Consider the following 26,881-nt stretch of genomic DNA (forward strand, 5'->3'; position numbering starts at 1 on the left):
GCTTGGCTGCAGATTCCAAGGATGGACATTCAGGACCTGGGTGTCTCAGAGGAAAGTGTCCTTTCTGGAGCTGTGCAGGGTGAGTCTCTCATGCCTCTTGGGAGGAGAGGCCTGTGCTGGTTGCTCAGTGGGGGCTGTGAGTTCCATGGTCAAAGGACAGTTCTCAGTCACTCTATTGCTCCCTGGGGTCTGGTGGCTGAGCTGGGGCTCAGGGTTTCTCCTTTCTTCCTGACCATCTTTGGTGTCCTCTCTTCTCTGCCCAGCTGATTGTCCTGTGGTCACCACACCTTCCCTGTGGTGGTGCAGGAAGAAGTGGGGAGTTACCCAGGAACCCCGTGGAACATGGCTCCTTGAGACACAGGAAAGAGAGCCTGGGACAGAGCAGGGGTTCAGAGCTGGAGAGATTCATCCCGACTTACTCCGTGGTCGTGATGGGCTCAGCCCTCCATGTGCTGACATACCCAGGGGTCTGTCCTGAGGGTTTTGACCTGTCCAAGATGCTCTCTGTAGAAGAGGAACAGGCAGTCGCCAGAGAGCCTGTCTGGAGGGACGTTGCTCACACTTGAGAGGGTGGCTGGGTGTGAGTTGTGTACTGGGAGCAAAGAGCAATAATACCCCCTTCTCCCAGCAGGGACACAGGAGAGGTCTGTCTTCCCAAGGGACAGCCAGGGGTAGGTGGCCACATCCTGGATGGTGCCTGTGTGTGAGCATCACACGGGCTCTGAGCCCCACGGGGTGCAGCGGGCAGACAGGTCACAGGGTGCCTGACTGATTCCCGGAGAGGCTGTGGGCCCTCAGGCAGCTGCTGTTCTGTGTTAGCGCTAGGCTTGGCTCCATGTTCACTGTTCTCCCTCTTTTACAATCGGATGTCCTGAACGCAGATTTTTGTCACCTTCTATGAGTTTGTGTTTGTGTGCAGTAGGCGGCATTGTGTATTCTCTGGGGGCAGTGATGTCTGGGGCTGAGCACTGCACATGGGCTTGGGAGCAGAAGATGGAGCAGCAGGGCGGGAGGATCAATGCCAGGGGAGTAGGGACAAGTCATTTTAATTTTCTCACTCCCAGGGACCTGAACCCAGGATTCTGACTCCAGGGCACAGTACCACACCCTGCTGGTGTCCCTGGATGTCATGAGTGCCCATAGTGTCATGCTGCCTTGGCATTCATTTTTTAAGGTGTAAATTTATTTGCCTCACATCAGAGGCAGGCCTTGCTCACCATGGCAGTTTTCAATACTGTATCTGGTTCAAGTTTCTCCAGTTGGCCAGCGGTGAACTCTTAGAGGCATCTCTCCCACTTGGTGTGCTGGGCTCCTCTCTCTCCAGCTGCTTTCTTTAAACAGATAATTCTGATATTTACCCTCACATTTAAAGTGACTGCTTCTCAGTCACAGCATGATCTCCTTGTCCCAGTGTTTGCTGCTTGCTATCCATTAAAGCTCCCTGCTGGAAACCTGTCAGATAACACCTGGACTTAATAAAGCCATCGGCTTATCAGTCTCTTCTCTCCTGCCTGCCTGGGCTCGCTGACCTCTGTATCTGTGGTTTCCAGGTGTGCCGAGTGCTCCCCAGTGTTTGTAAGTAGTAAAATCACTTACAGTTTCACGTTGTGGTTGTATCACTATAGCCTCACATGCCATCCAGGGCCTGACATCGAGGCTGCCCTATGGGACCTGTGCTGGTTGAGCCCCTGCTGGAGCTCTTGTTTTGGGACCTCTGGTTCTGCTGGGGACAGGAGCTTCCAGCTAACTTGATTGAAAAACTGATACGTTTCATTGAAAACACTGGGTCAGATGATGTATTCATGGGCTTCAGCTGCCATAACAAACACCTTAGCCTGGGTGAATTAAATAATAGAAATGTATTTTGCACAGTTCTGTGAATAATGTGCTATTTTAACCACTTTAAAATGTACAATCAAGTGGAATTAACCACATACACAATGTTCAGTTCCCATCACCACTATTTTTCCTAGAAAATTTTTATCATTTTAAACTGAAATTTGTATCTTTTAAACAATAATAACTCCCTGTATTTTCCACCATAGACCTTGATCATCTCTGTCTCTATGAATTTGCCTATTCTTGATGTTTCATATAAATGGAATTATATATATATGTTATTTAGTTTCTGACATATTTCACTTAGCATAATGTTTCCAAAGTCCATGCATGTTCCAGCGCATGTCAGAGCCTCATTCCTCTTTATGGCAGATTAACATTCCGTTGTATGTGTTTATTTATTTATGTGTTGATGAACACTTGGATTGTTTTCATATTTTATCTTTTGGGAGTAATGCTGCAATCAACATTCCCATGCGAGTACCTATTTGAGTCTCTGGATTCAGTTCTTTGGGTATATACCTAGGAATGGATGCTGTTTCATATGAGAATTCTATGATTAGCTTCTTGAGGAACAGCACAACTGTTTCTCCTAGTGGCTGTACCTTTTATATTCTCACCAACAATGTATGAGGATTCCAAATTCTACATAATGCTGCTACTTGTTATTTAACACTTCAAAAGAATGGTAGCCTTTTTTGTAGGTATAATGTGGTGTCTCATTGCAGCTTTGACTTTGCATTTTCCTAGTGACTAATGATGTTGAGTATCTTTTCATGTCCTTCTTGACTATTTGTATATCTTCTTTGAAGAAATGTCTATTTGAGTGTTTTGCCCATTTATAAATTGGATGGTTTGTCCTTTTGTTATTGAGTTGTAGCTAGTTCCTTATATTATCTGGACATGAAAACTGCCTATGTGTGATTTGCAAATATTTTCTCTCATTCTGTGTCTATTAATTATTTTCTTGATAATTTCCTTTGATGCCCAAAAGGCTCGCATCTTGATAAAGCCCAATTTATTTTTTTTTCCTGTTTCTCATGCTTTTGTGTCATATCTAAGAATCCATTGCACATTTGAGGTCATCAAGATTTACCTGTGTCTATTTTTAAGATATTTTTATAGTTATAGGTCTTATATTTACCTCACTGATCCATTTTTTTAGAGAATTGTTTGATATGGTGGGAGGTAGTTATCGAAATTCATTGTTTTGCATGTGGCTATCTAGTTGTTTCTGCACTATCATTTGAAAGGAGAATTGTTTCTCCATTAAATTTTCTTGACACCCTCTTCAAAGAGCAATTAACCATAAATGTGAGGGTTTATTTCTAGATTCTCAATTCTATCCCGTTTGTCTTTATGTGTATTCTTATGCCAGCAGCTCCTGTTTTAATGATTATACTCCTTTGTGAGATTTCAAATAAGAAAGTTCAAGTCCTGCAATTTATTTTGGCAAGATTGCTTTGGCTATTCAGGGGTACTTTTTTGAAAGGTGAGGAGGCCCATGTTTCACAATTGGGAAAGCCTTTTCTGTCTTCTTCAGGGGGAAGTTTGGGAGAACGTTTTAAGAAACTTTAAGCAGGTAAATTGTCACCACTTTATTTGCTGAAATGCCATGTTAAAGTGTGCATTGCTGCTTGTGGAAGAATTGTGAGACCCTGGAAGCACTTGCCCACGTGGTGAGAGACAGTGAATTCCACAATGAGTGGCAGAGAGGACATTGTTTTGGGATACAATGTTGTTGGGGGAGTAGTATGCATCTCTACTTCTTTCTATCTCTGTACAGTGGGCATCTCCACTGGACGCAGTAGGTTTTGAAATCCTTGTTTATCCTCTGGGGTCTGGGTCTTGGCTTACCTGTTAGCTGCAGTTGAAGGAAGCGTCTGCTAAGACAATGACACCCATGGGAAGAAGAAAGCTTCAGCAGAGTGAAAGTAGCTGAGGCTCAGAGAAGCCAGGAGAGTATGACTCTTAGAAACTATGGGTCAGCAGATGGGTGTCCTCGGGGGTAAATGGGCCACGCCAGTAGCCACTGCAGTGGACTGGAAGAAGGTAAGGGATGCTGGGTATCCCATGTTCTCTCTCAGCTCTCCAGCTGAAGATTTGGACCCTGGGCTGGTACTACCCAGCAGGGGAAGGGTATACAGGGATGGCTGCATATCAGGACCAAGTCCATGTCATCTTCTTAGGCATTGTTACCACGGATGGAGGATTCTGTTCAGAGACCTGGCCTGGACACATGGGAGGGCTGAACCCACCCCATTCTTTTACAATTATTTTAAGAAAACAGTATTAGCAAATGTGGTACATGTTTTATCCTGCTAGAATCAGTATTACTGTCACATTTTACAATGTGTCTCTTAGGAAATGGTGAGAGCCATCCACACAATATGCATTTAAAGGGGACTCTACTATAATTTCAGCTTTCATACCTTTTTATAGAAACCATCTTCTCTGCAAACACACAGGCAATATTTCTGTGTTAATTTCTATTGGGAACCCTTATGCAAGGTGGAGAGAGCCACATTTCACCCTGAGATGTTATGTAAAAGTTTGAGGTTGAGATGACAACAGCTTCTGTTGTTACCCTCAGAAGCTACTACATGTGAAATTCTAACGACTGCATTATCCTGCCAAGTGAAAGAGGCAGGCATAAGCAAGAACAGTTAAGAGGGGTGAGAGCCTCATCATGATGGGGAGTCTTGTTCTGACATCTTGGGAAAAACTGTCCATAGTGTGAAGTCATCAACTTGTCCTGGTTTGCAGTTTGAGCATCTGTCGTTATGGCATCAAACATTTTGGTGAGCTCTGAGTGTTTCGCATTCAGGTACAAGGGTTTTCCCATGAAATTTACATTGAGTTGTACACCTCCAGCTTATAGGCCTTTTGGAACAGAGTGGTTCTTGTTCTTAGTGATTCCGTGGGAGAAAATGGAATTGGAGTAGCTAGTAGAATTCAGGGTAATGTCCAGTCTGCAGGTGGATAATAAAAATACAGAAACAATGAACAGAGCTGCAATCTCATATCAGGTATAATACAGTTTTTATTTTCCACATAATTTTTCTCTGTATAGGCATCTCTATTTTTACCAATAATAATTTCAGTAGAATAAATTTGTTTGCAAAATAGGTTGAGTTTCTTCAAACATGGTCTGATTCTTTACATAAGTGTAGCAAGAGTAGCAGTGCACCGTGTGGCTCTCTTTTAAAATTTTCTTTGCTCTAAGTTTTTCTAAGGAATCTCAGATTAAACTTTTACAAACCTCTTGAGAATAGGAATCCAAACCGAGGCTGACTTCAGACTTTGCCTGCAGTTCATATTGGTTCATTCTATCTATATTCTTAAATATAACATCCCGATCAAAGCCTTGGTAATATAACCAATGTTTTCAAATGAGTCCTGTTACAAAGACAGCAGACTGTTACTGTACTTGTGCAAACATCAGTATTATCATAAACGTATCAATACTCATGAATAGTTGCCCAATTCTGGGGCAGTCAGGTAGAGAGCAAAAGTCAATGTTTCAATTATTGTTCCCAAAAGTATAGTTTATTAAACTATGTAAGCTATAGATAGATTAAAAGAAAAAAATTCAGTAAATCTAGAAAACAAACCATTTAAAGAATCAGCAAATTTTCAAATAAAAATAATAAAAACATTATCCTCATTATTATCATTTATTTCAATGAAATCAATGTTTTTCCTGCTTGGTCTAGGCTGGGAATTTTATGAAGATATCAGCCTGTTTGTTAAAGTTTTGGAATTTCTTAGACAGTTCAGCAGTATAATCTTAAAATTATCAGAAACTTGTATTAAAGTGTACTTGCCAGCATCTTTTCCATAAATCTCCTTGAAAAGGAAGCAATTTTGGACTGTAGTTGATTGGAAATGCTTTGAGGAAGAATAAAAACAACTGTGAATGACAAAGATTTTAAATGACTATAGTTAAAACTCTGATGAGAATTCATTATGATAATGACACAGCTCACATAAAAATTTAGTTACTTCTGTGGTATGTGACATTATGGCTGATAACATATTTAATTTCTAGAAATGTCATATAATTTTTGGAACAATCATATCAGTAACATACCCATAAATATAATAGAGAAGGTTTAGCATCCCTTATCACATTATTTTAAAATGCTTTTCATATAATTTTACATATCAAATGAAGTGGATTTTCCATGTAGCTTGTGTTTCTCAACAGGATTACTGAGTTCTTGGTGGAGCCCATTAATGAATAGGGCCAAGAAAGTATAGGCTTATGTATGTTGAAAAATTTCCCTAGGTAATTTCAATACTCCCAGCTAATAATCATTAATTTAGGTCTAAGTTTTGCCTATTAGAACAGGTGTTCTTTATCCTGGTTACACATTGGTAGCATCTGGGAAGACTTAAAAATTACCAATTATCGAGGGAACCAGCCCCCAATATTTCAATGTAGGTTCTTTTCTATTTTCCCTAAGTATCGGCCAGTCTGATAAATAAAGGGAAAGAGTACAAAAGAGAGAAATTTTAAAGCTGGGTGTCCGGGGGAGGCATCATATGTCGGCAGGGTTCCGTGATGCCCCCGAGCTGTAAAACCAGAAAGTTTTTATTAGCAATTTTCAAAGGGGAGAAGGGGAGGGAGTGTACAAATAGGGTGTGGGTCACAGAGATCACATGCTTCAAAGGAAATAAAATATCACAAGGCAAATGGACAGGGCAAGGTCACAAGGCCAGGGTGAAACTAGAATTGCTGATGAAGTTTCATGTCCCACTGTGCACGTATTGTCATTGATAAACATCTTAACAGGAAACAGGGTTCGAGAGCAGAGAACCGGTCTGACTAGAATTTGCCAGGCTGGAATTTCCTAATCCTAGCCAGCCTGAGGGCACTGCAGGAGACCAGGGTGTGTTTCATCCCTATCAACAACTGCATAAGGCAGACACTCCCAGAGCGGCCATTTTAGAGGCCTCCCCCTGGGAATGCATTCTTTTCTCAGGGCTGTTAATTATTAATATTCCTTACTGGGGAAAGAATTCAGTGATATTTCTCTTACCCGTTTTTGGCAATAAGAGAAATAATCCTGTCCTGCCCAGCTCCCAGGCAGTCAGAACTAATGGTTATCTCCCTTGTCCCCTGAACATCGCTGTTATTCTGTTTCTTTTCTAGTTGCCCAGATTTCATATTGTTCAAACACACATGCTCTACAAACAATTAGTGCAGATAACGCAATCATCACAGGATCCTGAGGTGACATACATCCTCAGCTTACGAAGATGACGGGATTAAGAAATTAAAGTAAAGACAGGCATAGGAAATTATAAGAGTATTGACTGGGGAAGTGATAAATGTCCATGAAATCTTCACAATTTATGTTAAGAGATTGCAGTAAAGACAGGCGTAAGAAATTACAAAAGTATTAATTTGGGGAACTAACAGACGTCCATGAAATCTTCACAATGTATGTTCTTCTGCTGCGGCTTCAGCTGGTCCTCCATTCGGGGTCCCTGACTTCCCACAACAACCAATGCCTGAGTCTCACTTTAGACCATAAATTGGATCCTGTGGGTGGGGCTTGGGCATCCATTTAAATAAACATTTTCCAGTGATTCCAATGTGTAGCTATATTTCCCATCAGATTTCTCTGATTTCTTGTGGTATTCACTTTTTTCTATTTTGGTATTATAATTGTTTTTGGGGTCTTATCATCTATCTTGGGCTTTATGTTCCTTGGGGTAGAAACTTTACATTCTTCATTTCTGTATCTTTCATGAACATATGAGTCGGTCATCAGTAAAAAGGTTTTCAATCACATGTAGGTTGTGTTCTGAGTCTCAGGTTTACACATTAATGCTAGAGTCATTGTTTTCCAGGAGGTCAGAGGTTGCTTGTGATGAAGGGTATGGGTAAGCCCATAATGCAGATGGCAGATGGGAGATCACCCTGTTTTTAGCCATAGCATTGGAACTAAGAATTCTATGTGTATATCAGGTGGAGGGGAAGGGATATGTAGAAAGACAGATTTAATTAGAATGGAGGAATTATACTAGGGAATAGAGGGATGGAAGCAATAAATATTAGTAAAGAGAAGAAATGTGAACTTATCAAATAGGCAAGAGTAGATCCCTGAAGATTTTTGATTTGGCAAGTTAACTAGAATTTAGGAAGGTAATAAGGCAGCCATACACAAGGACGATTTCAAAGACTGGAGGTAAGTCAAGCAGTAACTCTAGCAGTTGTCGAGGTTGTGGGAATGGAGAGAATGACAAAAGTTGAGAGATATTAAAAAGGATCAAGAGGGTTTTATAATGTATTGTTGAATCTGGGAAACAAATGAGCGGAGGCTGGGGATAATTATGTCTAAGAGGCATTGGCGGGTACAGGGAGCATGAAGAACAGGGGAAAAGAGACCTGCAGGAATAAGTGCTGAGAAGCAGATGATTAGTGGGAGGAGGAGGAGATCCAGTCCCAAATACAAGCAAAGAAGTTATTTCCCTCTCCCAAGCATGGGAGTCAGCCCTGCAGGAAGCAGGACAAAAGGAAAGGCTGTCATACCTGCCAGTCTTCCTGAAATAAACTGCACCAGGGCTGCTATATCAGAGCCACACTGGCAAGTACTCCGATCATGATGCCAACAGTGCCTCTAGCTGAGAGGCCAGGAGAACTTCCTTGTACTGAAGTATCTGCCATGGAAAGAAAAGAAGACAAGGAATAAAGGTGATGTTATTTTACAGTGCAGTACCTTAGGAACCATCACTCAGTATGAAGTAGTTTCTACTTGTTCCTTCAAGGATTATATTGATTTTGTAGGAGGGTTGCTGATAGATGATTAGCCAACTATGCTCTTGCAGTTTTCTTTTTTTCTCTCAACGTGTTTCTAGGTTAGTGATCAGTCTTCTGTCAATTTCATCCTGACCATGCTGCACTCAGATATTTTTGAAGGCTCTATGATGTGAGAAGCCTGCCAGGCCAAATCCACATAACCCGAGGCCAGGCCTCTCAGTCCCTCTCAGGTCCAAGTATGAAGACACTTACCCCTAGACCCCAGGGGTAAGTTAAAGAGGATACTCATAGAGAACATCCAGGTCACTGGGTCACTGAAGGAAAAGAGGATACTCATAGAGAACATCCAGGTCACTGGGTCACTGTGGCTGGTACTCACTACATTCTTCATTTGACATTCACAGAGTCCTGTGTCACTCCTTGTGACACTGAGTAGAGCAAGGATCCTGTTGTCATTGGACATCTGCAGCCTGGGACTGACTGTGAGTCTCTGACCATTTATCCACCACATGTAGATTGTGCCATGAGTCTCAGGTTCACAGGTTAAGACCATAGCCTTCTCATCCTCTACGGGGTTGCTGGTGACATAAGGCTTGGGCAGATTTGCTGTGCAGATAACAGAGAAGATTCCTCTGTGTGGCACCATTGATTTCTCCATGAGCATTTTCCAATTAGAGTTGACATCTCCCACCTATCAGCCAATCTAAGTCCTTGAAAGTCCACAGCAGGTCTGCGTGTCAAAAGACAGATGCATGATGATCTGAGGGCTAAGAGACCATGGGGCTACCTGCTCTGTGTGGGAGAAGCACAGACTTCTGAAGTGTGATTCGAGCAGCAACACTGGTGAAGCATGTATTGAGCAGGGTCAAACAATTAGAGTTTAATTAACTTTGTTTAAATTGGGCAGAGTCTAAGAGAGGCATCAGAGGCTCATGCATCTCCCCACCCGAAGGACCCCACCTTATGACAATATTGTTGTTATGAATACACAGGTGTGCATGAAACAGGCAGTAAATCAGACAGCACCCATGGTCCTAGGAACCACCAGTATTCCCATTATGTGTATGTTATAGCCTTTTAGGCTACAAAATATAAAATACAACTACAGAATATAAAATATGCTATTGTCAATACAAAATATTGAATATGAAGCTGAATATGTTCTACTTTTTTTCCTCTTGCTAAACTTTGCTGTTTCCATTTTGGAAGTTTCTACTGACACACGCTTAAGCTGGAGATTCTTTCCTCAGCTATGTGCAGCCTACCAGTAAGTCCTTGGAGGGCATTCTTTATTTCTCTTAAAGTGTTTTTAATCTCTAGTATTTCTTTTGGTTCTTTCTTAGAACAGCCATCTCTGCTTAAATAATCCATCTATTCCTGAAAGGTGTCTACTTTTTCCATCATAATCCTTAACCAGAGTTGTTTTAAATTTTCAGTCTGATAATTTCAACATCCCTACCACATTTGTGCCTGGTTCTGATCCTTGCTCTGTCTTTCAAACTGCATTTTCTTTTGCCATAGTCTGTCTTGTATTTTTTTGAAAACCACACATGATGTACTCGGTAAAAGCAGCTTGAGTGAGCAGGCATTCAGTGATATGGTGGTGAGTGTGGGGAGGGAAGTGTTCTGTGGTTCTGGATGAGGTCTGTGTCCTGGGCTGTGAATGTCACAAGTGCCTCTCAGGATTTTCTTTCCATTAGGTGGGATATGATGACTTGAGGAGGCTGGAGTTGGATAGTTCCCCTCCCCCTGGCCAGTTAAGCTCCCATCAAACCCCAGCTAATTAGGCTGCAGTAAAATAGTTTCTCTTAAGTATAGGTCTTTCCAAGAAGAATATAATTCACTGACAACTTTCCAAGTGGTTTTTTTTTCCTTCTTCCTACAAGAAGGATGTGGGGATTCTTTTTGGACATTGACTGTGAGAACCTGGTAGAGCTCCAGGAGCTAAGAGTCATAAAACTGTCCCCCTACTCCCAAGACTAATCCATCCACTGGTGTGTTTATCTCTGCACTGTGTCCACATTGAGCCTCCAGAATTTCCTCAATTACAGTTCAGGTTTTCTGACCCCAGCACTGGTTCCCGCTGGGGTTTCTGTGGCTGTGTTTCTGCTCAGGTACGGTGTGCTGCTCTGTATTTGCCTGTGGGTCTCTCCAATATGTGGGCCAGTTAGCACTGAGACCTTGCTTCTCTAAGAAATCTAAACAAGTTGTTGATTTTTCAGTTTGTTCAGGTTTTTACTTGTTAGAACTGAGTGAAAACTTTTAAGCTACTTACAAGCCCAAAGGAAATTAGAAGTCTCTAGGGCATGACTGGAGGATATGAGCCCCACAGCACGTTGAGGATGGAGTCATGAGTGAAATGGGTGAAATGAGCCCATGGACTTTGGAAACTGCAGATCTGTCCTTCTGCCTCTGACGACCCCCTGGTGAGTCAGTGTAGAAAGCGAAACCACCTTTGCAAAGCTTACGATGGTGAGAGAAAGCTAGCTTGGCCGACCCCATCTCACCTCCAGCCTCAAGCTGGCTGTCCTCTCTCATTCCTGGGCATAGGCCAGGGTAACTATGGGAGGAATTTATTGTTTAATTTTGAAGCAAGGATGATAATAGTCTCTCTCTAAAATTAGCTCCTTCCTTGTCAAGGACTACCTTGTAAATCTTGTCAAGATTTGGATTATGAGAGGGGCCCAAATCTTGTCAAGACATGGATTATGGGAGGGGCCAAAATTCTGCTAAAATGCAGGCATAGTTTCTATAATCTCTTACTGCTCAGGAGTCATGTGTCCAGAGGTCACAAGATTTGTGACTTTCCTAGTTGCTCCTAGAGATAGCAACACTACTGTTGAACCTGAGATTTGTCTTGTGAGATGTTTCTCAGACTTTTGCATTCTGGCAACCAGCTGACCTCATCTAGACTCATGACTAATGACTCAACCAGTCATGTGGCCCCCACTCAGAAGCATGTTCAACAAATACAGACCATTTCCCCTACCTGCATGATTTCATCTCCAGCCAGTCAACAGTATTTATTCCTTAGACCTCTGCCCCTCAAAGTTTTTGAAAAACTCTAACCTCTGAACCACTGGGGAAGCTGATTTGAGTCATAATAAACTTCTGTTCTCCTGTTTGGCAGCCTTGGGCTAAGTAGAACCATTCTTTACTACACATCACCTTCTCAATAAATTGGCTTTGCCTGTGAAGAGGACAAGAACCTGTCAGGTGATTATAAGAATGGATAGAGGAGTCACTGATTTATTTCCGGTGGCCCATTTTATGAGCCAGCCTCTCAGAGGGAAAGAGCCCTGGACTGGGACACAGTGGAAGCTCATTCTCTTGGTGACCCAGGGACATTGCCTCATTATGGAGCCTGGCAGGGGTGGCTGCTCTGGCTGATTTTGGTGCATTTCTCATTTCCCAGAAGGCAGGACAGGCCTCAGTGTGAGCAGGAAGGGAACGGAACAGTCAGCCTTGTTAGAGAGGATGTCTGGGGAAGTCCTCAGGGTGGAGGAAGCTGTGCAGTACAGGGCTTGTCAGTTAGAATGAAAGGGGGATGCACTTTTTTCACTGAACACCTTTCAGACACCTCACCATCTCTGGCCTCACTGGATTCTGCCTTTCCTCCTGAGCCCTGAGCCCTGCTTCCTGGGAGGGAGGGAGGGAGGGAGGGAGGGAGGGAGGGAGGGAGGGAGGGAGGGAGGGATGAAGGGTGAAGCTGGAATGTGTGCTGTCCAGGTTTCTCCCATCTTTGGAATCTTGACAGTGAGGGACCCTAATGTGTTACCACAGAGGAGACTGTGGGAAAAAGCTGTTTCTCAGGGGTGCCTGGTTTATGAAGTGAGGGGAATTCAGACCGGGTTAGACTCGTGAACTACAAGGACCCTGTTCCATGTCAACAACCAGCTCCTCTAGCTCAGTGTTTCCGTGGCTCATTCTCTTGTGTGATTTCTGAGCCCATGCTAGAGTCCTCCTCACAATGCCTGATGGTCAGACCTGTGCGGGGAGACCTAATGCGGGGGTCTTGTGTGCTCACAGAGTGTCCAGGGAACAGGCTTCGTGACTTCCTCTGCTCCAACCCCACAACAAGATCTGGATAGTGGGCTGGGTCAGATAAAGTCAGAATCCATGGGGGAGGGTATGTGTCCTGGCAGTGCTGAGGTTCATGCCTCCAGGTTAGCTCTCAGTCTCTGCAAAGTCATTTATGTTGTGCATGTGCTGTTTGCTGGACTGTCTCATGTCCCTAAATTCTTGAACCTGCCTGCAGATAATATCATGAGGGGTCTGCATATAAGTGTATGAGGGCTATCTGATTAGGGTGGGTGTGTTTCACATAGTGGGCTTTTTTTCACCACTTTTCAAAACATTGTGCTTGAGTGTATATATAGAAACACATACATACTTATATTCATTAGATGTGAATATATATAAATTAATATATAGATACATATATCTATAAATATACACACACATATGTATATACGTAGATACATATACATATATATGTATACATGTGTGTATGTGTATATACGTATATACATATACATATATGTGTATACATGTGTGTATGTGTATATACATGTGTATATACGTCACGTGTATACATATATTCACATAGATACATGTGTATCTATGTGTATATATGTATAAATTCTTAGGGTGGGTGTGTTTTACATAGTGGGGTTTTTTCACCACTTTTCCAAAAATTGTGCTTGAGTATGTATATAGAAACACATACATACTTATATTTACTAGATGTGAATATATATAAATAAATATATAGATACATATATCTATAAATATACACATATGTATATGTATAGACACATATGTGTATATGTATATATGTGTATATACATATACACGTGTATATACATACATGCACATATATACACGTGTATATATGTATGCACATGCACATATATGTGTATATATGTATAATGTGCCATTTTAACCACTCCGGGAAGAAGAGAGAGAGAGAAGAGAGTTTCTACTAATACCAAATATACAAATCTATGTATACCAAATATACATACATACACATATATACACATTTATGTATGTATATACATGCACATATATTTGTATATATGTATATACATGCACATATATGTGTATAGATGTATACTGTGCCATTTTAACCACTTCGGGAAGGAGAGAGAGAGAAGAGAGTTTCTACTAATACCAAATCTCCTGGGTTTAAATAAGGGTGGTACTATTTCCTGGGGTTGGGCTTTTGCTAGTTGTGTCAATTCCTGTTGGAAGTGAGCTAGAGAGGTTACATGCTCAACTAATTTAGAGATTTTCTATGTGACAATAATCTGTGAGCGCATTGATAAGTGTTATCCTTTCCTAGGTGAAAAGCTTGGTGAAGGATTTTAAGGACTTCCCATTGACTGAAGGCTGGCAAATGGAGTTTGCCATTCTCTGACTGCAGCCATTCTGAGGACTGGAAAGAATACCCTGAGAAGTGGCCTATTTTATTCCTGCAGGAAGGTACTGAGGTTTAATTTATCTTATGGAGTCTTCTTAGATTAGAAGGCTTTGAGGTGTGTTGATGCCTTGCCAGTGACTTAGCTGCCTGATCAGCAAACCTATTTCCTTTGGCTACTTCATCTGTTCCCTTTTTGATGTTCCCTATAATGTACCACTCTTATTTCTGAGGATAATAACCTGTTAATTTCTTGGTGACATTTTATAGGAGATCCATTAGTGGTAAGAAAATGCCTTTTATTTTAAATGGCAGCATGAGCATGAAGAACTAAAAAAGCATACTTGGAATTGGTGTAAGTGTTAGCTACGTTTCCCTTGCTTAATTTAAGCGCTCTTGTAAGAACTGTTTGTTTAGCTGATTGGGCACCTGCACCTGAAGAGAGATGTTATTTAGAGTGACTACTGCTTATCCTGCCTTACATATTGCTTGCTTTACCAGCTGTTGGTTAGCTAAGAGCTCCCTCTAGAGGAAAGTAATTTTGCCACATGAAGTGGGGGTGTAAACAGTTTTTTTCCTAGGGTTAAGTTGGAGGCTTTTCTGACTAGTAGAGCTATTGTGACAGTGGTTTGGAAGCAGGTGTAAACAATAGGTCCTCCTAACTGCAAATAAGAGGTTGAGAAAAATATTGGATTAGAATTTTTCTTGAGACACCCCTTATGGTTGTGCTATGGGAAGAGGGAAGCCTGGATAAGAGAGGAGAAAAGAGAGAGACTGGCTCTAGTGTTTTAGAAGGAGATCTACTTTCCTTCCTATAATTTCCAGAATCACCTGTGTCCCCTGTGCTGTAACGGCAGTTTGCTGCTGGAGCCGGGGGTTTGAGCCCCAGGACCCATCAGTCTTTCTGGACCACTGTGAGACTGGTTCTGAACCCAGTGACCTCCATCTCTGGGAGCAGTTGCATCTCCAGTGGTCTCCACTACAGGCTGGACAGGGTCAAGGTGGCTTCCTCTTGCTGTTTGGACACTAAAATGCCCTAGCTTACCACACCAAGATTGGTGGATGCACCTCTGGGATCCTGGACTTTGCAACTCTGCAAAGCTACTAGAGGCTTTATCATTCTCTTGAGCTTTCTCTTTCTTCTGGGCCTCCTCCTGGTTCCTATTATAAAAGACTGAAGTGGCTACCCTCAGGAGGTTTTCCAAGGTGCTATCTGCTACTATAGCTTGCTTCTGTAGGTTCCTTCTAATACTGGGAGCTTTCTGTATAATAAATCGATCTTTTAGAATGGGTTGTCACTTGACTGAATCAGGAGATAAAAAGGTGCGTGCTAATAGTGCCCCTCTCAACATATCCATAAAGGCTGCAGGATTCTCATCTGGCTTTGAGTCTATTATAGACAGTTTAGAGGAATTAAGAGGTCTGGCCTTAGATTTTCTTTTCCATTCATCTGCAGAGCTATTGGGGTTTCAATCAGGGTTGTCAAGAGGTACTGCTTCACTTCCTATTTGGAATGGTGTTTCTGCTATTTCTTCACTTTCCATATCTCCTTTCTTCTCTTTTGGTGTATTATAGGAGATATGTTGCTCATCTCCAAAATTCTCTGCTGCTTGCAGAGCTGCCGGTTTTTCAGCTGCAGTTAGGGTTTGGTTTAGGAGCAGCATGACATCCTTCCATGTGAGGTGAAACATCTGAGTTAAATTCTGGAAAATTTCTATATACCTATCAGGATTGCCTGAAAATCGGCCTAAGTCTTACTCTATTTGCCTAAGGTCCTGTAATGAGAAGGGAACTTGGAGGGGCCCCAAATTAGGGAGATTCTCAGATGGTTCCCCTGGAAGTTGCTTTTCTAATTATTGGGGATTATTCTCTATAGGCCTGCCTGATATGGCTGTTAAAAAAGCTGGGTTGCTGTTACAACGCTTGTAAAGGTTTAGTAAAAATGCCCTGTCATTGTGCAAAATAGAATGAGTTGCTTTTCTCTTCAAAGTCCTGAGGTTAAAAGAGTTCTAGTGCCACAGAGTGCACTCCAGAGGGGTGCAAGCTGAAGATGCTCTGTTAGCCATGTAAAAAAAGAAGTGACAATAAAAGTGTCCTTATAGTCCCCCTTCTTTCACTGTGACCCAGGGTAGAGTAGAAGACAATGGGAGCGTCCCCCCAACTGTTTTCTCTCCTTCGTTCCTAAGTCCTGGCACCATGTTAAATGTGCCACCCTTGGTTGTAGGCATGGCCCTCTAAGCCATGGAACTGGATAAATGAAGTGATGGGATTAGCCACACTTTACCCACACAACCTTAGCTTATCTGCCATGATCTGCCTGGCTTCCTGAAAAATGGAGCTCTGAAGAAACTGTAATGGTTGCCTTTGAGCAAGCTTTCTTTAACAGAGGGAATGTGCCAGTTGCCTGCTATTATGGCCCATGCTAAAAAATTTACCCTTAGAAAAGTGGTCCTGGTTACCTCTGTTCTTAAAATGTCCTTACTAATTAAGTACTGTTCTAATTGGAGATAGAATAGGTACCTTAAATTAACGTAGGGACCTAATGGCAGGTTTTCCTTCTGATGGGACAGTATCGGAACTAAAATTTGGCTATGGAAGACATTTTATTCCTAATTGTTGAAAGCAGAACTTTCCCATTCACAAAAAGGGCTTTTCTATCAGTGCAAAAAGAGAGAATTGGAAAAGTGCAGTGTTATAGCAAAGAACCAACAATGTGCCTCATGAGGAGGATTTCTATCTCCACCAGGTGGCACTGTTGGCTGGGAAATACCATGTGCTCAGCAGAGGAAGGATAGAGCAGGGAGGGTGGAGAGAGAGAGACAGAGACAGAGACAGAGACAGAGAGACAGACATCTGTTGGGTTAGTTATTATGTCATTTACCGATCTTTCCTAACAGATCTGTTTCCCTGAACTGTAAAAGTTTCCACACATTGCATACATAAAAAGAATAGGAGACATAGCAACCATGGATAGAAAGGAAGAAAAAGATTGCAACAGGATAGCAAATTAGGAGACCTATTACCAACATCTGAATGGGCTGCTGGAGGCTGTGTTCAGTCCAGAAGCGTTGAATAACATCAGGGCATGTACTGGCCAGAAATTCTCAGCTGCTCCAGGACATCCCCCAGCTTCATGTGATGGTAAGGTTCTTCATGAAAGGAAACTGGTTTGAAGAGAACCTTGAAATTAAAGGACAGATTTGAGGTTTGCTCCATACCTACCATTCTGATGTTTCTACCTTCTGTTCTGATTACAATGTCGGATGAGAACTCCCAAATAAAATGCCTCTGTTGTCTGGGAATCCATGGTTCTTTGTCTCACACTGAGAAAGAATTTAGGACATGGAAACACATGAGGAGTGGGTTTAGAAGTGGAAAATTTAATAGACAAAAAAGAGAGAGAGAGAAAGCTTCCTCATACTGAGAAAGCAGTCACCCAAGAGAGGGTCTCCAATCTGGGGCGGAATGCGATTGATTTTGTACAGAGACTTGAGGAGGCAGTGATTGATTTACACAGGGTCCAGGGGATTGTTTTGACTGGGTGTGCCATTTACATAGTCAGAGAAAAGACTGGCCCTCCCACCCTAATCTTTTATTATGCAAATGTGGCTTTTACCTGGTGGTCACCATGACACCTGCACATGTAGTGACTAGGAAAAAAGAGTGGGAACCGTGGTTTTCGGTATACCTGGCTCTTAGCTACCTGCATTTACATATGCATGTCTATGCTTGCAGCCTGATTATTCAGTTTGTTTTCTGTTAGAAATGGTTTGGGGGCTGCTTTTTGTTAAAGGAAAATTCCACCAAGAATTCTTTTACCCTTTCTAGCTGTCTAAAAATAATTTCTCATTAACTCTTGTATTAGGATCCCTTTAGGAAAACAGAAAAGATGACACAGACTCTCCTTTAGGGGAGTAACCATAGTCTTTTTTTTTCTCATGTAACCCCAAGAGTTGCAAGTGAACGGATTTCTCTCAGGTCTAAAAGTCTGCTGTTTTCTCCATTGTGTTACCTGACCTCTTTGCCTTTTACATTACTTTGTACTGTAAAAATATTTGACCTTGTGTGTGTAGTGGTCGCTGGGTCAGTGGTAAGAGCTATGGTTTTGAAGGCGACTAACAGTAGTTATAATAAATTATTCTAGCTTCAGAGGGCTACTCATTTCTTTGCATGTTTAGATGCAAAAGACACAGTTTAAACAATTAGGGAAATGCCTTTGTAGCAAAGTACTCTGTGGAAGTGTTGCACAGTATGGTCCCCATTGCATTTTCCTCTTCTTGGGGACCTGGGATTCAGTGAAATTCTTGATTTTTAATGTCTAAATGTTGTCCCTTCCAACTGGTTCTCTTTTTTACATATTTAAATGATTAGAATCTAAAAATTGTAAAGACTTTGTTGGCCCTCTTCCTTAACGGGCTCTATCTTGAGCTCAGTGATTCAGTTGAAGAACAGAGACCAAATTAAAAGCTACATCTCTAAATAAAATTGGCCTCCTTATAAAGTCCCATGGTAAATTTCTATTATTTTTGTGTTACCTTGACATCTATTTTTAATCTTCCTTGAACACACCCAATTTTTTCTTGAAAGAGCTTAAGTTCTCTTTCTCTCTTTGCTTCGAGATGTAAATGTACTACCTATTTTCTCTAAAACTCAGTAAAGTCTTCTTCAGATAAATGTTAACCTTTACCATTTACAAGAAAGCAATTTGAATCCAACTATCCTTTAAAATGGTGGGTTTTACTGATCTCATGCCTGAAGTCTTAAAATCAAAACTCTAAAATCTTTTTGTCTCTCTCTATCTTTATGTGAACATGTATATATGTTTCATCACATATATGTATATGTCACACATGTTTATATACTGTTTACATGTAGTGTCAAATTAATGTAAAAATAAATGAGTACTCATAAATTAAGTGAACAAGCCCAAATGCTTTTCTATACATGTGATTTTAGTAACCTTTGATGAATATAGATAGTTTTAAAATTGTTGGTAAAATAAAGTAGAAATGTCTTCATAATTTAATTTATACATTTTTGCCTAGGTCTGTTGGCCGGCAGGTTTATATTGTCTTTACTAGATGTTTTAAGGTCATCAAACAGTTGTTTCTGTGTATATACATTTGCTTAATTTGTCTATGAGCTTATGTCTTTATATTTGAACCTTTAAATTCTGAGTTCTAGATCAGTGACCATAGCAAGAACTGGGGACAAAATCCATCCCAACCCCGAGTTGTACCTTTTGGCCATGCTGGGAGAGATGAGATTCTCCAGGCATTTTCTTCATAGCTCTGTTCATTGTCTTGGGCTTTACATGTGGTACATAGTTAGAATGGTTTACTCCCTAGTTTTTTTTTTTCTACTGAAAATAAGGCTGTATAAGTCTGTTTTTACATTGCTACAGACAAATACATGAACCTGAATCATTTATAAAGAAAAAAGGCTGAATGGTCTCATGATTCAGCAGGCTGTACAGTAAGCATGATTCTGGCATCTGCTCAGCTTTTGAGGAGGCCTCAGAAAACTTACAATCCTGGTGAAAGCCAATGGTGCAGGAAGACATCTTATATAATGGGAGCTGAAGGAAGAGAGCAAGGGTTGCACACTGGTAAATAACCAGATAAAAACTCGCTGTTGCTACAACAGCACCAAGGAAAATGGTGTTAAAATATGAGAAACCACCTCCATGATCCAATCACTTCCAACCAGGCTCCACCTCCAACTTTGGAGATTATAATTGGACATGAGATTTGTGTAGGGGCATAGGTCCAAAACAATATTATTCTCTCCATGGTCCCTCCCAAATCTCATGTCTTTCTCACATTTAATAATATAATAATGGCTTCCCAACAGTCTCTAGAGTCTTAACTCATTCCAGCATTAACTCAAAAGTCCAAAATAGCAAGTTTCACCTGAGACAAGGCAAGTTCCTTTCACCTATGAGCCTGTAAATTCAAAAACAAGTTAGTTACTTTCAAGACACAATGGAGGTGTAGGCATTGGGTAAATACTCCAATTCCAAAGGGAAGAAATAGGCCAAAGGAAATAGGATACATACCCCACGGAAGTCTGAAATCTTGCAGCGCAGTCTTTAAAACTTAAAGCTCCAAAATAATCTCCTTTGACCCCATATCTCATATTCAGGGAACACTGATGTAAGGTTTAGGCTTCTAAGGTTCTGGGCATCACAAGAACATTCCAAGAGAGTCACAAAAGAATTTGTAGTGTGGCTTTTTTATGCTAAACAGCATGTTAGACTGAATAAGTCACTGAAGAGAAAAAAAGTCAAAGGAGAAGATGGGCTTCCATCATTTATAGGTTAATGATGTCTTCCTGATCACACATTTCTTTGAGTTTTTGTAATTTCAGCTAAAGAGAGACCCTCTGGTATTTGTTGATGGCTGCACACAAAACATTTTTTAAACTTTTATAGAATTCACCACACGAAATTGTAGAATTTAAAAGCTTTTGTAGAATTCACCACACCAGAGAGACTACTATTACGAGGATAACACCAAAAGTTTGGAGTATGCACTTTAAGCAAGATGCAAGCCAACTAAAATAGAAAATATCAAAGAACGAGACAGAAAGTCTAGCAATTTTAACCTAGTAACATGTTAGTTAACTTTTGCAACTGAGTCTTGATAATACTCAATGTATGTATGTATGTGCAACAATCTGTGTCAGAAACTGCACAGACTTCTCCCTGTTCAGCTGGTAGGGAACAATTTTATTGTCTAGCAGTCTAGGGCTCATTAAATTAAAACAGGGAGTGAGAACAAGTGAGTCTGAAAGTGTAACTTTAAAAGGGACTACTGTACATTTGAACAAACAATTGTGTTAAAGATGCTGCTAATGTCAGCCATTGGGTGGACAAAAGAATATCTTATGTAAAAATTTGAGGGTGACATGATATATCCGTCACTCTGTTAAGCTACTCTCAGAAGCTACTTCACGTGAAATTTCTAATGATACCATTATCCTGCCAAGTGAAAGAGGCAGGCATAAGCATGGACAAATCAAGAGGGATAAGAGCCTTTTTTTTGATGTGGAGATTTGTTCTGACAACTTGGCAAAAGTTTTTCACAGTGTGAAGTTGTCAACTTCTTGTCCTGGTTTTGGCAGTTTGAGTGTCTGTAGTTAACGGTGTCAAACATATTGGTGAGCTCTGAGTGACTCATACTTCAGGCACGAGGGTTTTCCCGTGAAATTTACATTGAGCTTTCCACCTCCATCCAGCTTATAGGGCTTCAGAAACAAAGCAGATCTTGTTCTTACTGATTCAATAAGAGAAAACTGGATGGGAGGAACTAGAAGAATTCAGGGTCTAGTCCAGTCTACCAGTGAATAATAAAAACTCAAAAACCATGAACAGAGCTGCAATTTCATAGCAGGTATACTACAGTCTTTATTTTCAACATAATTTTTCTCTCTATAGGCATATCTATTTTTACCAAAGATAATCCCAGTAGGACAAATTTGTTTACAAAGTAGGTTTAGTCTTATCAAACTTTGCCGGGATTCTTTACATAAGTTCATCAAGAGTAGCAATGGTCCACAGAGGCTCTTCCTAAAGTTTGCTTTGCTAGAAGTTTTTATAAGGAATCTCAGATTGAACTTTTACAAACCTCTTGAGACAAGGAAGCCAAATGAGGGCCATCTTCAGACTTTGCCTGCAGTACTTATGGGTCCATTCTACGTATATTCTCAAATATAACATCTTAGTCAAAGCCTTGGTAATATAACCAATGTTTGGAAACATGTCCTCTTGTAAAGAGAGAAGAATCTTACTAAACTTGTGCAAATAACTGTATTAGCATAAACATATGAATACTCATGAATAGTTTCCCAATCCTGGGACAGTTCGGTAAAGAGCAAAAATAAATGGGCTTCAATTATTGTTTCCAAAAGTATACTTTACCAAATTGCTTTAGATATAGATAGCTTAAAAGAAGAAAAATTCCATAAATCTGGAAAAAAAACATTTAAAGAATCAGCAAATTTTCAAATAAAAATTATAAAAACATTATCCACATTATCATTTATTTCAATGAAATTATTTTTGTTCTGCTTGGTCTAGGTTGGCATATTTCATGAAGGCATCAGCCTGTTTGTTAAAGTTTTTGAAGTCCATAGACAATCCAGTGGTATAATCTTGAACTGCTCAGAAACTTGTATTCAACTTGTCAGCATCTTTTCCATAAATCTTTTGAAATAGAAGCAATTTTGGACTGTAGCTGATTGCAAATGCTTTCAGGAAGAATCAAAACAAGTATCTGTGAATGACCAACATGTAAAATGACTATTGTTAAAACTCTGATGAGAGTTTGGTATAATAAAGACAGTAACTCCAGCCAGTACTCCAGTCATGATGCTGACAGTGGTCCCAACTGAGAGACCAAAAGAACTTTCTTGTCCTGAAGCAGCTGTCATGGAAAAAAAAAAAAAAAAAAAGGAGAGAAGGAATAAATAATAAAGACAGCTCACATAGAAATGTAGTTACTTCTGTGGCATATTACATTCTGACTAACTTCTGTGGAATATGACACGATTATTATAATAACATATTCAATTTCTAGGAATCTAATAATTTTGGGGACACTCATATCAGTAACATACCCATAAATAAAACTTAGAGAAGGTTTAGCATCACTTATCATTTGAAAATGCATTTTATATAATTTAACATATCAAATCAGGTGGCTTTTCCCTTTAGTTTCTGTCTCTCAACTGGATTACTGAGTTGTTGGTGTAGCCTATTAATGAAGAGGGACAAACATCAAGAATGTGAAAAGGCAACCCATGAGATGGAAAACTATTTGCAAATTATACATCTGATAAGGGATTAATTTTCAAAATATTATATTCAGAATATTTCAGAAGAACTACATATCAAAAACAGTGGGGGGAATGGGGAGTTGTTCAGTGGGTCTACAGTTTCAGTGATGCAGGCTGAGAAGGTTCTAGAGGTCTACTTTACAGCTTGGTGCCTATATTTCATACAGATTGAGTATTTCTTATGCATAAGACTTAGGACCAAAAGTGTTTTGGATGTCCAACTTTTTTTGATTTTGGAATATTTGCAGTATACTTAGTGGTTTAGCATTTCATATTTTAATAATTCAAAATCCAAATGTTTCAGTGAACATTTCTTTTAAGCATCACATAAGTGGTCAAAAATGGTGGATTTTAGGGCATTTCAGACTTTGGATTTTTAGATTTGGGATGCTCAATATTTAGTACTAAAATTTGTATTTAAAAATTCGTCTTGAGTTTGGACCTCACGTCATGTTCTGAAAATAGTAAAATGAAAATTTGTAGGAAACAGTTTTTTTTCTATAAGCGTACACTGTTATTAACGGTCCAAAGATCTAAGATCGATTGCTGGAAGTAGTATTCATCCTGATAACATAAAAAGGTTTAGGTCTGCTCTGAATTCCAGCTGGATCACATTATGCTCAAAGAAAGATGCTGAAGGTGGTTTGGAATTAGCAACTCCCTGGGTAGTGGGAGGCGTGTGCATTCTGTTGGGAGGACAGGATTGGTCAGAGAGAAAGTCTTAGGTGTGTCAATTACATAAAGTGAGGAATGACGCCAAATTAAGAGAAGTGATGTGTGTTATGTTAGTGAATTTAGAAAGAGGTCCCTGCTTCTAATTTCTGTGCAGTAAGGCAAAATGGGGAGGGGCCCAAAACAGGCATGTGAAATCCTTTCATCATTTTCTCTTGATCTCAAGAAACACTAGAGTTTGATTATGTTTGTTTAAATTGAGCAGAGTCTAAGTGAGATGCCAGTGCCTCATGCATCTCCCCACCTGAAGGACCCCCCACCTTTTGACAAGGGTGTCATCATGAGGACACAAGTGTGTGTAAAACTGGCAGCAAACCCGTCAGACAGCACCCACCTGGCCAGCTCCACCCTGTCCCAGGAACCACCACTATTCTCATTACATGTATGTTACAGCCTTTGAAGTGGCCCCACAACTACAAAATATAAAATATGCTATTGTCAATACAAAATATTGGAAAGAAAGCTGGATATGTTGTTCCACTTTTTTCCCACTCTTTTTAAACTTTGCCATTTCAGTTTTAGAAGTTTCTGTTGACACACCCTCAAGCTAGATATTTGTTCCTCAGCTGTGTTCAGGCTACCAGGCTTCTTCATTTATAGAGATTTTTTTTCCAGCATTGTTTTAAGTTCTTTCTTAGAATATCCATCCCTCTGCTTACATCACCCATGTTTTCCTGTATGGTGTCCACTTTTTCCTTCATAACTGGTAACCAGAGTTGCTTTAAATTTTCAGTCTGATTATTTCAACATCTCTGCCATATCTGTGTCTGGTTCTGATCCTTGCTCTGTCTTTCAACCCGTTTTTTTGTTTGTTTGTTTGTTTGTTTGTTTTTTGCCATAGCTGTCTTGTATTTTTTCTTTTTTCTTTTTTTTTTTTTTTTTTTTTTGAAAGCCAGACATGATGTACGGGGTGAAAGGAACTTGGGTGAGCAGGCCTTCAATGATATAGTGGTGAATGTGGGGAGGGAGGGGTTCTGTGGTCCTGAATGAGGTCTGTTCCCTGGGCTGTGAATGTCACAACTGCCTCTTAGTATTTTCTCCTCCTTAGGTGGGATATGATGGCTAGAGGGGGCTGGAGTTGGACATTTTCCCTTCCCTAGGCCAGTTAAGCTTCCATCAAACCCCAGCTGATTCGGCTGTGGTAAAACAATCTTCATGAAGACAGGTCTTGCCAGGAAGAATTGAATTCATTGCCTTCTTTCTAAGTGGTTCCTCCCCATACCCCACAAGAAAGATGAGAGGAATTTTATTGAACATTCACTGTGAAAACCTGGTATAGTTCCAGGGAGTAAGAGCCACAAAAATGTCCTCCTAATCCCATACCTAATCCATCTGCTGGAGTGGTTAACACTGCCTTGTCCACATTGAGCTTTCAGCAATTCATCAGTTACAGTTCAGGGTTTTTTACTGTGTCTGGATAAGGTCAGCTGGTGGCTAGGATACAAAAGACACCCCACTGAGTTTCTGGGCCTGGGTTTCTGTTCAGATAAGACGTGCTGCTCTGTATTTACCTGTGGGTCTCTCCAGTATATGGGGCCGTTGGCACTGAGACCTTGCTTCTCTGAGCAGTCTAACAGAGTTTTTGATTTTTAAGTTTGTTCATCTTTGTACTTGTTACAACTGAGTGACAACCACAGCAGGATGAGGTTGGAGTGAAACGGGTGAAATAAGCCCATGGGCATTGGGGACTGTAGACATGTCCTTCTTCCTCTGATCCCCTGGTGAGTCAGTGGAGAGAGTGAAATCACCTTTGCAAAGATTACAGCAGTGAGATAAAGTTAGCATGGCAGACTTCATCTTACCTCTAGCTGGAGGCTGGCTGTCCTCGCTCATTCCTGGGCATAGGCCAGGCTAACCATGGGGGAAATTTAGTTTATAGTGTAACTTTGAAGCAAGAATGATAATATCCCCTTACTAAAATAAACTCCCTCTTTGTCAAGGATGGCCTTTGTAAAAGTAATAAAAGACCATAACATTAGGTTATGGGAGGGACCGAAATCCTACTAAAATATAGTCATAGTTTCTATAATCCATTATTGCTCAGGAGTCATGTGGCCTGCAGTCACAAGACTAGTGATTTCTTTAATTGCTCCTATAGATAACATCACTATTATAGATTATGAGATTGGTCTTTTGAGGTATTTCTCAGACTTGCATTCTGGCAACCAGCTGGCCTCATCCAGACCCATGAGTAATGCCTCATCCAGTCATGTGGCCTCCACTCAGAGGCAGATCAAGTCCATAGAGACGATTTCCCCCACGTGCATGATTTCATTCCCATCCGATCACCAGTACCCATTCCTTAGACCTCAAACTTTTTGAAAAACTCCAACCCTAGGCATCAGGGAGGTCGATTTGAATAATAATAAATGAAACTCCGATTTGCAGCTTTGGACTAATTAAAATCTTTCTTTACTACAAATCACCCTCTTCATAAATTCCTTTTGCCTGTGCAGGGGGCAAGATGAACTTTTTTTTTGGTCTTCTTGTCAGGTGATTATAAGAGTGGATGGGGCCGGGCGCGGTGGCTCAAGCCTGTAATCCCAGCACTTTAGGAGGCTGAGATGGGCGGATCACGAGGTCAGGAGATCGAGACCATCCTGGCTAACACGGTGAAACCCCGTCTCTACTAAAAAATACAAAAAACTAGCCGGGCGAGGTGGCAGGCGCCTGTAGTCCCAGCTACTTGGGAGGCTGAGGCAGGAGAATGGCGTAAACCCAGGAAGCGGAGCTTGCAGTGAGCTGAGATCTGGCCACTGCACTCCAGCCTGGGCAACAGAGCAAGACTCCATCTCAAAAAAAAGAGTGGATGGAAGAGCCACTCATTTCTTTCTGGTGGCCTGTTCCGTAAGTCAGCCTCTCAGAAGGAAAGAGCCCTGGAATAGGACGCAGTGGAAGCTCATTCTCCTGGTGACCTGAAGACATTGACTCATAATGGAGCCTGGCAGAAGGGGCAACTCTGGCTAATTTCAGTGTTTGTTTGTTTGTTTGTTTTATTTGTTTGTTTGTTTTTGGGTCAGCCCACAGTGTGAGCAGAAAAGCAGCAGAACAGTCAGCTTTTGTCTGGGGAAGTCCAAGGCATGGAGAAAGCTGTGCTGGACAGGGCATGCCAGCTAGAATGAAGGTAGGGCAGGGGCAGAAGATTAGGGACACAGAGGAGCAGAGGGAGCCAGAGACACCCATGGCAGTGAGCAGTGGGGGCTACAGTGACCTCAGAGACTCCAGGGACCAGGGGCCCTCAGGGTCTCAGTTCAGTACCACGGATCCCTGAAAACCCT

General features: G+C 41.0%; 1 long non-coding RNA gene across 2 annotated transcripts in view; it reads left to right on the plus strand.

Annotated features, from left to right (window-relative positions):
• The window catches only part of LOC106994786 (uncharacterized), a 188,046-nt gene that overhangs the window by 139,010 nt on the left and 22,155 nt on the right, over positions 1-26,881 (plus strand). For both annotated transcript variants that reach the window (XR_013410775.1, XR_013410774.1), the window contains one exon: positions 13,959-14,098. This is a non-coding gene — a long non-coding RNA (uncharacterized LOC106994786). The remainder of the gene's footprint in view (positions 1-13,958; positions 14,099-26,881) is intronic.

Source organism: Macaca mulatta, chromosome 19 (genome assembly GCF_049350105.2).
Source record: "Macaca mulatta isolate MMU2019108-1 chromosome 19, T2T-MMU8v2.0, whole genome shotgun sequence".
Taxonomy (NCBI): domain Eukaryota; kingdom Metazoa; phylum Chordata; class Mammalia; order Primates; family Cercopithecidae; genus Macaca; species Macaca mulatta.